The 12,257-nt window shown below is 45.0% G+C and overlaps 1 protein-coding gene across 1 annotated transcript in view; it reads left to right on the top strand.

Moving 5' to 3' along the window:
* The first annotated feature begins 1,283 nt into the window (after positions 1-1,283).
* LOC126248021 (uncharacterized) overlaps positions 1,284-12,257 on the top strand; it is a 405,163-nt gene continuing 394,189 nt past the window's right edge. Inside the window, exon 1 of the mRNA XM_049948611.1 lies at positions 1,284-1,404. The gene's annotated coding sequence lies outside the window, so the exon portion shown is untranslated. The remainder of the gene's footprint in view (positions 1,405-12,257) is intronic.

The following is a 12,257-nucleotide window of genomic DNA, read 5'->3' as shown; positions in this document are numbered from 1 at the left end:
ATATGTTTATCAGCAAATGCAAGACAACAAAACGAATGTATCAATCAAGCATATTACGCCTACATTTAAAGCTCATACTACACATTCCAAAATAATCAGCCATAAAATGAATGTTTCAAATAAACTTATTGGCTAATTGTATTGCTCCTATCCTTCGCACTAATGAAGCTACTTACATTATCTCCATAACTTAGTTGTCTTAAAACACATTCAATATCGAACTAAAATATTATGTGGAACATGTCTTCTAAAATCGAGGTTCAAAGCCTTTCTTTGATTTATTTCAATTTTAAAACAACACTTTTTCATAGTTGCTTGTAATAATAAGTGACAGGTACACTCTAAAAGCGATCTCGAAATTATGAAAACACTTCAGACGTTTCATGGTTCCTGTATTGTATGAAATGGCATAAACAAGAAATCGGCTTTTCGCAAAATCTCAAATTGCAAAAATTCAAACATTCTTTTAAAAGTTTTTGCAGTTTTGCCAACTGAAGTGGCAGGCTTTTACTGGGAGTCATTCTGAATTTGAATCGAGACAGAGCAAAGATTAAGAGGTGAATGTCGACTGAATTATCAGCTGTCCACTCATAAAAGAGAAACCTCATCCGAAAAAGTCCATAAAAGAAATTACGTCTACCTCTCCACAGCGCAGTATTAAAAGATATCTTTTTTACGTTAAATGTTCGTTGTGGGTGTCCCTACGTTGCGCCTGAATGCGGTCGTTACTATAGGCACGTTACAGAAGCAAAAAATTTAAAATAATACATAGTTGTAGGACGTTCGTGATCCCGCATATTACAATGTACAGTACAAAATTACTATTGTTGATCTGTAACAGAATGAAATCTTAAAATCGCAGAACATGCAGAATAATTGACACAACAGACTACTCACTTTCTGCGGGACGTGTCAGCCGGATTCCACACCACGCTGACAGCGACCGCGTCTCAGAAAGATTATTGTTACTGTAATCAGTATTGAACAAATTAAACACAGGAAGCAATTCAGCGTGTGCATAGCTGTAAAAAATTAAGAATAAAGACATGAGTGAAAGATAAAAAAAAATACGTATCCCTTGTGGAACACATGTGTCATAGACATTATTCTGAGCTCACGTAAAACAGGCCTCAAATAGATAGTATACACTTAATGAAACGTAGTACCTGTTTTGTTTTGCGGTTAGGAGTGGGGTCCGCCATGGCCGACACTTGCCACGGGATATTTGTGATGACAGGCTAATCGATCAGACTGCAGTGTCGATTCTTCCGCGCAGAGGCGCTCCGTAGTCGACGCTGCGGCACGTGTTGTCAACAGCGAACTCGCGCGCAGACCGGGTGGCCCACAGCGTCCCTCAGTCTCCGGCCGTGTCTGTGCGAAGGAGCTGCTCACCCTCTCATCGCGGTAAGGCGGCTATTCTCTCTGTCAATCTGCTCGAGATATGCACAGCGCTGGGGCGCGCTAGTAGAAATTAGCTCGATACGCACTGGCCGCGCACTCAGATCATTTGTGGCAGACGGGGTAGCGACTTCGGTTGCTGGCTCTAGCGCGTTCACTTCGAGGCGAACATTCTACCGTACTTCAGAAGAAGGAAGAAATAGTGTGTGCGAACGCACGCGGTGGCGCCATGTTGGAGACCTTATTGATTGAACCCTCGCAGTTGCTTCCAGAGACCCCCGCCCGTAGCGCTGCTGTCATTAACGTTGTAACAGCTGGCTGGGACGCGCTTCTGTTCCCACGTACTAACGAATCATTGATGAGGACTAAACAGAATTTCTCTTGATGTAATAGTTTCTTCGTCTAACTGACTACGTCACTGCACATCCCCCCCCCCCCCGTCTCTCTCTCTCTCTCTCTCTCTCTCTCTCTCTGTGTGTGTGTGTGTGTGTGTGTGTGTGTGCCAATGCGCGGACACGTGAGTTTGCGCATTGTCTACACCATCTTGCCGGCGGGAAGTCAAACTCGCACTGCTTGAGGATGCGTGCACGTTTACGTTGCGTACGTTCATTTGCATTTCTCGTAGGCGGGTGGCTGTGATAATGGTTGCGACGAGGAGGGGGAACAGAAGAAGGGAAGTAACTGATGACACTCCTTTATTTACACAGGGTAAGTCAGAAGGAAAGGTACATGCTTTGAGGGGTGACAGTACTGGTGATTCTGAATAAAATGGCTCAAATGGCTCGGAGCACTATGGGACTCAACTGCTGAGGTCATTAGTCCCCTAGAACTTAGAACCAGTTAAACCTAACTAACCTAAGGACATCACAAACATCCATGCCCGAGGCAGGATTCGAACCTGCGACCGTAGCGGTCTTGTGGTTCCAGACTGCAGCGCCTTTAACCGCACGGCCACTTCGGCCGGCCGATTCTGAATAAAAAAACTTCCGACATACAGCTGTTTGAAAATCACGAACGTCTGTCACATGTTCTTCTTCACCAGTACTCACATGTGAGTACAACCAAAGCGACATCAGGTTTACGCAGTGTTGTCTTTACTGCCCATTTCAGGGCACACTACACTTGCGCGTGGTGGGGTTCGAATTTTACATGCGCGTGCTCAATTGAAGGGCCTTGCGAATGAGCTCACTGTCAGATAAACAACACAGCAGCTATCTACGAAAGCTGCAAAATTCATTGCAGTTGACAGTGGGGTTTTTGCTCATCTTTTGTGAGGAAATGCACACTGTTAAGCAGAAAATTAGATCACAATGTTTCGTTTACTATTACTTAAATTTGCTCTGTTCCCCATCGTTTTCGTTAGTTTACTCGGAAACTGTTAAGGTCAGGACATGTGTTCATATGACGTTACTTGTCGGTTACACGTTGGGCCAATATTTTGGGGATGTAGCTACATCAGCTGCGACGAATGTCGGGATGACAGTGCTACGGCCGATTCCTTCAAATGTTTCAAATGGCTCTAAGCATTGTGACACTTAACATCTGAGGTCATCAGTTCCCTAGAACCTAGAACTACTTAAACCTAACTAACCTAAGGACATCACACACATCCATGCCCGAGGCAGGATTCGAACCTGCGACCGTAGCGGTCGCGCAGTTCCCGACTGAAGCGCCTAGAACCGCTCGGCCACACCGACCGGCTCAGGGACTCGCTGCCGAATCATAACAGGTGGGTGTAGCTCATTACGAAATTCAAAGGAAATGCTCGGGGGAGCTAAATGGGAACGCTCGGAAGAAACTGGGATGGAGTTCCATGCCTGTTGCACTTCGTCGGTCAGTACAAGAGCGGTCCGATGACCGCCAAGGCAACTTGTCGACATTCTGTAGAGTATATTGGGTCATCCAGTTGGCACACGAACAGAGGCATGTAGACGAGTCTGTTCTCCATCGCTCAATATACTGATGGTATAGGATATAAAATACGAGTACCCTCTGTCATGGCTGTACATTGGTTTGTGGAATATGTACACCGGTGTAAAAAAATCGCAGCACCAAGGAGGAGTTTGCGACATAAACGGGAGTTTGTGGGCGTGTTTCTACATCTGAAATTTGATGTCTATTCAGATTTAGTGGCAGTCGCATAAGAGTGGCGCTGCAAATAAGGTTCGCTTTAAATACACCTTAGTTACCTTCGAGATTGGACGTGGTGAGTTGATGTTAAGTCAAGAATGCCTTTCAGGCGACACAGACGCCACCATCACCACCTCACTGACTTTGAACGCGGTTGTGTAGTAGGGATACGAGAAGCTAGATGTTCCTTCTGCGATATTGCAGAAAGACTTGGCAGGAATGCAGCCACTGTACATGATTGCTGACAGCGGTGTTCATAACGATGTACGGTCGCAAGAGTACCGGACTCCGTACGCCCGAGTGGCACTTCCGAGAGGGAAGACCATCGTGTTCGGCTTGTGGCTCTGGCGCGTCGTACTACACATGCAGCAGCGGTTGGCACCACAGTGACACTAAGAAATGTTACACATCGGTTATTTCAAGGACAGCTCCGAGTTAGACGCCCTGCAGCATGCACTCCTCTGACCCTAAACCAACGCCATCTGCGAGTTCAGCGGCGTCAAGCGAGAGGTCACTGGAGAGCAGGGTGGAGGTCTGTTGTGGTTTCTGATGAAAGCTGGTTCTGCCTCGGTGCCAGTGATAGCCGTCTGTTGATCAGGAGGCGGTCTGCTAAGGACCTACAACCAGCCTGTCTGCGTACTGACACACTGGAAGTGCACTTGGAGTTATGGTCTGGGGTGTGATTTCGTACGACAGCAAGAGCACTCGCATGGTTTTCCCACACACCCTGACTGCAAAACTGTACGTCAATCTGTTGACTCAACCTGTTGTGTTACCATTCATGATCAGTTTCGAAATGTAAATTTGTGGTAAGTTCCTTTGCGACCAAACTGCTGAGGTCATCGGTCCCTGGGCTTACGCACTACTTAATCTAACTTAAACTAACTTACGCTAAGGACAACACACACACCCGTGCCGAAAGGAGGACTCGAACCTGCAACGGGAGGAGCAGTACGAACCTTGGCAAGGGGCCCCAGACGGCGCGGCTACCCCACGAGGCTCATGATCAGTTTCCAGCATATGTTTTCCAACAGGATGACCCAATATACTCTACAGAATGTCGACAAGTTGCCTTGGCCTGCTCTAATACCAGATCTGTCTCCAATCGAGCACATATGGGACATCATCGGACCGCTCTTGTACTGACCGACGAAGTGCAACAGGCATGGAACTCCATCCCACAAACTGACATCCGGCACATGTGCAACAAAATGCATGCACGATTGCATGCTTGCATTTAACATTCTCGCAGTTACACCGGTTATTAATGTACCAGCATTTCACATTTGCAATGGCTTATCACATGCTTACACTAACCTGTGGTACTGTAATGTCAATCACTTAAATATGTTAGCTAGACACATGCATTCCAGGAATTTCGTTACTCTACACTAATCATTTTCTGGTACTGCGATTTTTTTCGTCAGTGTATGTACATGCATACCCAAAAAAACCTGTACAAACTCTCGTACACTGAGGTGACAAAAGTCATGGGATACCTCCTAATAATGTGTTGGACCTCTTTTACCCGGAATACAGCAGCAACTCCACGTGGCACGGATTCAAAGCGTAGCTGGAAGTCCCCTGCACAAATAATGGGCCATTCTGTCTCTATAGCCGCCCATGATAGCGAAAGCGTTGCCGGTGCACGATTTTGTGCACGAACTGATGTATCCATTATGTCCCATAAATTTTCGATGGGATTCATGTCAGGCGATCTGGATGGCCAAATGATTCGCTCGAATCATCCACAATGTTCTTCAAACTAATCGCGAACAATTGTGGCCCGGTTACATGGCGCTTTGTCATCCACAAAAACTCCATCGTTGTTGGCTGCAAGTGGTCTCCAAGCAGCCGAACGTAACCATTTGCAGTCAACGATCGGTCCAGTTGGCCCAGAGGACGCAGTCCATTCCACAGCACATCAACACAGCCCACACCATTATGGAGCCACCACCAGCTCGAGAAGTGCGTTCTTGACAACTTGGATCCACGGATTCCTGAGGTCTGCGTCAAACTCGAACCCTACCATCAGCTCTTACCAACTGAAATCGGGACTCATCTGACCATGCTACGGTTTTACAGTCGACTAGGGTTCAATCGACATTGTCACGGACGCAGAAGAGACGCTGCAGGCGTTGTCGTGCTGTTAGCTAAGGCACTTGCATCGGTCATCTGCAGCCATCGCCCATTAACGCCAAATCTCGCTGCACTCTCCCAACGAATACGTTCGTCGTACGTTCCACACTGATATCTGCGATTATTTCATGCAGTGTTGCTTGTCTGTCAGCACTGACAACTTTACGCAAACGCTTCTGCTCGCTGTCGTTAAGTGAAGGCTGCCGGCAACTGCGTTGTCTGTGGTCAGAGGTAATGCCTGGAACTTGGTATTCTCGGCACACTCTTGACACTGTGGAACGAGGAACACTGGATTCCCTAACGATTTCCGAAATGGAATTTCCGTGCATCCAGCTCCAACTACTGTTACGCGTTCAGAGTCTGTTAATTCCCGTCGTGGGCCATAATCACGCCGGAAACCTTTACACATGAATCGCTGGAGTACAAATGACAAGCCGCGCGGGATTAGCCGAGCGGTCTCACGCGCTGCAGTCATGGACTGTGCGGCTGGTCCCGGAGGAAGTTCGAGTCCTCCCTCCGGCATGGGTGTGTGTGTTTGTCCTTAGGATCATTTAGGTTAGGTAGTGGGTAAGCTTAGGGGCTGATGACCTTAGCAGTTAAGTCCCATAAGATTTCACACACACACACAAATGACAGATCTGCCAGTGCACTACCCTTTTATACCTTATGTAGGCGACTGTACCGCCATCTGAGTTTGTGGATATCGCTATCCCGTGACTTCCGTCTCCTCAGTGTACTTCCAGTTATTGATCACAGCGTAGCTGACGTGCCAAGGACTTTCGCGCGAAGGCTTGAGGCTCCTGGAACTGCGTATGAACGCCTGTGTTCTATATATCTGTGACGTTCGACTCTTTGATCATATTTGACCATCACACGCACACCAGTCCTGGCTGTGGGCAGACAAGTGCCGGGGTTTCCACACGCTCTCTCCCCGCCGTTGTCTTATCCACGTACACTGTCCCTTATACACTACTGGCCATTACAATTGCCACACGAAGAAGAAATGCAGATGATAAGCGGGTATTCATTGCTAGTCATTGGACAAATATATTATACTAGAACTGACATGTGATTACATTTTCATGCAATTTGGGTGCATAGATCCTGAGAAATCGCCCGCATCTCGTGGTCGTGCGGTAGCGTTCTCGCTTACCACGCCCGGGTTCCCGGGTTCGATTCCCGGCGGGGTCAGGGATTTTCTCTGCCTCGTGATGGCTGGGTGTTGTGTGATGTCCTTAGGTTAGTTAGGTTCAAGTAGTTCTAAGTTCTAGGGGACTGGTGACCATAGATGTTAAGTCCCATAGTGCTCAGAGCCATTTTGGAACCTGAGAAATCAGTACCCAGAACAACCACCTCTGGCCGTAATAACGGCCTTGATACGCCTGGGCATTGAGTCAAACAGATCTTTGATGGCGTGCACAGGTACAGCTGCCCATGCAGCTTCAACACAATACCACAGTTCATCAAGAGCAGTGACTAGCGTATTGTGACGATCCAGTTGCTCGGCCACCATTGACTAGACGATTTCAATTGGTGAGAGATCTGGAGAATGTGCTGGCCAGGTCAGCAGTCGAACATTTTCCGTATCCAGAAAGGCCCGTACAGGACCTGAAACATGCGGTCGTGCATTATCCTGCTGAAATGTAGGTTTTCGCAGGGATCGGATAAGGGGTAGAGCCACGGGTCGTAACACATCTGAAATGTAACGTCCACTGTTCAAAGTGCCGTCAATGCGAATAAGAGGTGACCGAGAGGTGTAACCAATCGCACCCCATATAATCACGCCGGGTGATAAGCCAGTATGGCGATGACAAATACACGCTTCCAATGTGCGTTCACCGCGACGTCGCCAAACACGGATGCGACCATCATGATGCTGTAAACACAACCTGGATTCATCCGAAAAAATGACGTTTTGTCATTCGTGCACCCAGGTTCGTCGTTGAGTACACCATCGCAGGCGCTCCTGTCTGTGATGCAGTGTCAAGGGTAATCGCAGCCATGGTCTCCGAGTTGATAGACCATGGTGCTGAAAATGTCGTCGAACTGTTCGTGCAGATAGTTGTTGTCTTGCAAACGTCCCCATCTGTTGACTCATGGATCGAGACGTGGCTGCACGATCCGTTACAGCCATGCGGATAAGATGTCTGTCATCTCGACTGCTAGTGATACGAGGCCGTTGGGATCCAGCACGGCGTTCCGTATTACCCTCCTGAACCCTCCGATTCCATATTCTGCTAACAGTCATTGGATCTCGACCAACGCGAGCATCAATGTCACGATACGATAAACCGCAATCGCGATGGGATACAATCCGACCATCAAAGTCGGAAACGTGATGGTACGCATTTCTCCTCCTTAGAAGAGGCATCACAACAACGTTTCACCAGGCAACGCCGGTCAACTGCTGTTTGTGTATGAGAAATCGGTTGGAAACTTCCCTCATGTCAGCACGTTGTAGGTGTCGCCACCGGCGCCAACCTTGTCTGAATGCTCTGAAAAGCTAATCATTTGCATACCACAGCATCTTCTTCCTGTGGGTTAAATTTCGCGTCTGTAGCACGTCATCTTCGTGGTGCAGCAATTTTAATGGCCAGTAGTGTATCTCTCAGCGACCTTAACGCTTTTGGCTGAAGAAAGAAAGTCTTCGTTGCTCAAAAGCGTGCTGTAACAATAACATGTGGTGCTTATGATCGATTACCTTGTACCCATCTGTCTAAGGAGTTGTGCATTCTGACTACTGCTTCATAGTATAATTTTTCCCCTCATGGAGTTTGTTGTAAATAATCCACTACATTTGAAAAGGAACAGTGATAGAGATAATTACAATACCAGAAGGAAAAATGACCTTTATTACTCCACATTAAGGTTGTCTTTGGCACAAAAAGCGGTGCTCAATGTTGCAACAAAAATTTGATCATTTACCCAATTATATAAAATATTTGACAGACTGCAAAGTAAAATTTGAAAACAAACTGAAAAAGTTTCTCCTTGACAACTCCTTCTATTCCGTAGAAATATTTCTGTTGTAGTGGTGTGTAAAGGATGGTAGATAGGAATTACTAACTTACATCTGTATAATAAAAAAAAGCTTAGAAATGTTCAGCTTGTAACCGTATTTACATATTAATTTGCGATGTGAATGCAAAATGACTCGTTCCACTTCATTAGGACAACTCGTGCAAAATATCCATGGAACATAAAACTAACTAACTCTCTGTCTAACTCTGAACAATATGTCAGAGCCACCCGTTCCCATCACGTCAAAATACTTTCTATCCCCTTCACCGCTGAGCCACTTTATCGAAGTCTTCTCCATCTTCAGTTTCAAAAGACAGTTAATGACATATCTACTGAAGCAACAGTAATGACTACCATTGTTCCTGTAAATATTCGTTGCCCCTCCATATCCTTCTTTCCTACCAGATCTTCCTTTTTTCCTGACGTTCTTAGCCGGTACAGTCTTCTTAAATATCCCTTCCCAGAACTCGTTATATCAGAAAATACCTATTTTGCGCACCTATAAATTCTTTTTACATCTGTCACTATCACTATTTTGTACACCTATTACTTTTATCTGTCTCTGTTATTATTATTATTAATAATATCATTATTATTGGAAGCAGCATTAGCAGGAATACTGCCAGTATTAACTATAATAACTCTTAGTCAGTATCATGTTTTCATACTGTCTCTACAGACACTCAGATCATTTTATTACTATTTGTCATATTAAAATTATTGTTATTTCTTAGATAACAATGATGTAAAAAGGTGTTGTATGTGTGAAACCCTTGTCCGATCTAAGAGAGTGCTCGAAGGCCTTAATGTAATGGAGTTAAATGAATGAAAATAAATATTTCTCTATAAGATATTGAGGTTGATTGTTTTTTTCGGCTCATCTCGAAGTGAGAACTCGGTTAAATTTAAGAGGAAGTTATTTAAAATACATAAAATAACGATGCAGTTCCAACAAGTAATATGCGGAACATGTTTTAGTACGAGGGTGAGTCAAATGAAAACCTTAAATATTTTTTTAAATATTATTTATTGTGCAGAAGTGGTACAAAGCTGTATCACTCTTCAACATAATCTCCCCCACGCTCAATGCAAGTCCTCCAGCGCTTACAAAGTGCATCAATTACTTTATAAAAAAATTCTTTTGGTAGTCCGCGCAACTACTCATGCACCGTGTGGCGTACCTCGTCATCAGAACGGAACTTCTTTCCTCCCCTAGCATCTCTGAGTGGTCCAGACATATGGAAATCACTTGGGGCAAGGTCTGGTGAGTATGGTGGATGAGGAAGACATTCAAAATGCAGGTCTGTGATTGTTGCAGCTGTTGCACGGGCAGTGTGGGGCCTTGCATTGTCATGTTGCAAAAGGACACCTGCTGACAGCAATCCACGTTGCTTTGATTTGATTGCAGGCCGCAGATGATTTCTTAGGAGATCTGTGTACGATGCACTGGTGACAGTGGTCCCTCTAGGCATGTAATGCTCCAAAATGACACCTTTTTCGTCCCAAAAGAGAGTCAGCAAAACCTTCCCTGCTGATGGTTCTGTTCGACACTTCTCTGGTTTTGGTGATGAGGAATGGAGCCATTCCTTGCTCGCTCTCTTCGTTTCCAGTTGGTGGAAGTGAACCCAGGTTTCGTCCCCAGTAACGATATTTGTAAGGAAGCCATCACCCTCTCGTTCAAAGCGCCGAAGAAGTTCTTCACAAGTATCAACACGTCGTTCTCTCATTTCAAGAGCCAGCTGCCGTGGCACCCATCTTGCAGACACTTTGTGAAACTGGAGCACATCGTGTAAAATGTGATGTGCTGACACATGACTAATCTGTAAACATGCTGCAATGTCATTCAGTGTCACTCGGCGGTTTTTCTTCACTATGGCTTCAACTGCTGCAATGTTCTGTGGAGGCACAACTCGTTATGCCTGACCTGGACGAGGAGCATCTTCCACTGAAGTCACACCGATTGCCAACTTCCTACTCCATTCGTAGACTTGCTGCTGTGACAAACATGCATTACCGTACTGAACCTTCATTCGTCGATGAATTTCAATAGGTTTCATACCTTCACTACGCAAAAATCGAATAACGGAACGCTGTTCTTCCCTGGTGCAAGTCGCAAGTGGGGCGGCCATCTTTATACTGATACTGCGACGGTATGTGTGCATCTGCACTATGCTGTCACCTACAGGCCATTCTGCACGCTGTTTGTAGCACGCTCAACAGCTTACAGGATAACCGCGTGAAATTTCGATTTGTTATAACAAATTTAAGGTTTTCATTTGACTTATCCTCGTATATTGATTTTAATGGTACAATTGTTAATACTTTAAGTTGTTCTGGTCACAAAATGGAGTGTATGCATGAGCCAGACAGACTGTGGTTTCAGTCAAAGTTTTTCAGCATCAAAAACAATAGTGTCCTTCAGTCTGCATTTATCACTTTCTCCTTCTTTACCGTGACAGCTGAATGTGGAATTTGTAGCAGAGGCACTGGCCCAAACATGTTTCTCTTGTCGATAGTGGAAACGTAATCAAAAAAAAAAAAGAAGTGATAATTACGTGAACTACGAAATTATGCGGAGGGACGGAGATACTACAAATCCTCTAAAGACCTGCCTTCCTTATAATATCTTATAATATATTACAAATGAATCATTCCTTGTTTGAAGGTTTGTGCTACGAGTGAGTCTGTGGGTACTGATGGAAAGGTGGCCTTCGCGAACTTTGCGAACCGTCTCTAACGACCTCCATGTCCACATGGACATAGACGTTTTTTGTAGAAAACAGTACACCCTTCCTTTTGCTGGTAAAGCGTTTTCCGCAATCCCACAAAGGTCGAACTGAGTGGCCAACCTAACTCTTAGAACCTTCTGAAAGCTGGAGGAAACAATGAGTAGAATATCAAATGAGAACATTGCCAAAAATTAGTGCGTTTGACTGTAGTTCTTGAAACTGAACCTTTTTTGTATATTTCGCCAATTCTGTGATTTCATTAAACCAGTGTTCCTGCCGCTGATAACTTGTACAATACCTAAACAAAGATACATAAATTTTGTGAGATTGTTAATGTGTAAAAATTAAATGCTAAAAATTTTAGTGGGAAGAAATTTTCCTTGCTCATCCTATTTTTGGTAATCACCTGTTTTTTTTTATTTTGACTTACGTCCTACAGCACTGATAATAGCCACACAATGGTTGAAATCTAGCTATATCTGCAATAAACAGGTTATTAGCGATTGACTGTTGTACAGTTCTCAATTTTATCAACTTGTATCAGCTAGCGTGGAGTTTTAGTTTATCAGTAGTGTATACTGTGAACGCTAATTGACTACGATTTGTAAACTAGACTTCATCCCTAAGCAAAATCTTGCGTGGAAATGTCTCTTCACTTTGTAGTATTCGTGGGCACCATTCGGAGCACAGTAACCGATTCTGAAAGTCATTGCCGTAGGTCTGTTGATAGAGCGAAATATGGGTAGTATGAATGTACTATTGTCAGACTGATCGCACTCGCCATTCAAACCGCCCCGTCGGAACATCTGTTGCGTTGCGGTTGCTAGCATATTGGTTTCA

Source organism: Schistocerca nitens, chromosome 3 (assembly GCF_023898315.1).
Source record: "Schistocerca nitens isolate TAMUIC-IGC-003100 chromosome 3, iqSchNite1.1, whole genome shotgun sequence".
NCBI lineage: Eukaryota > Metazoa > Arthropoda > Insecta > Orthoptera > Acrididae > Schistocerca > Schistocerca nitens.
This window is presented reverse-complemented; position numbering and strand designations above follow the sequence as displayed.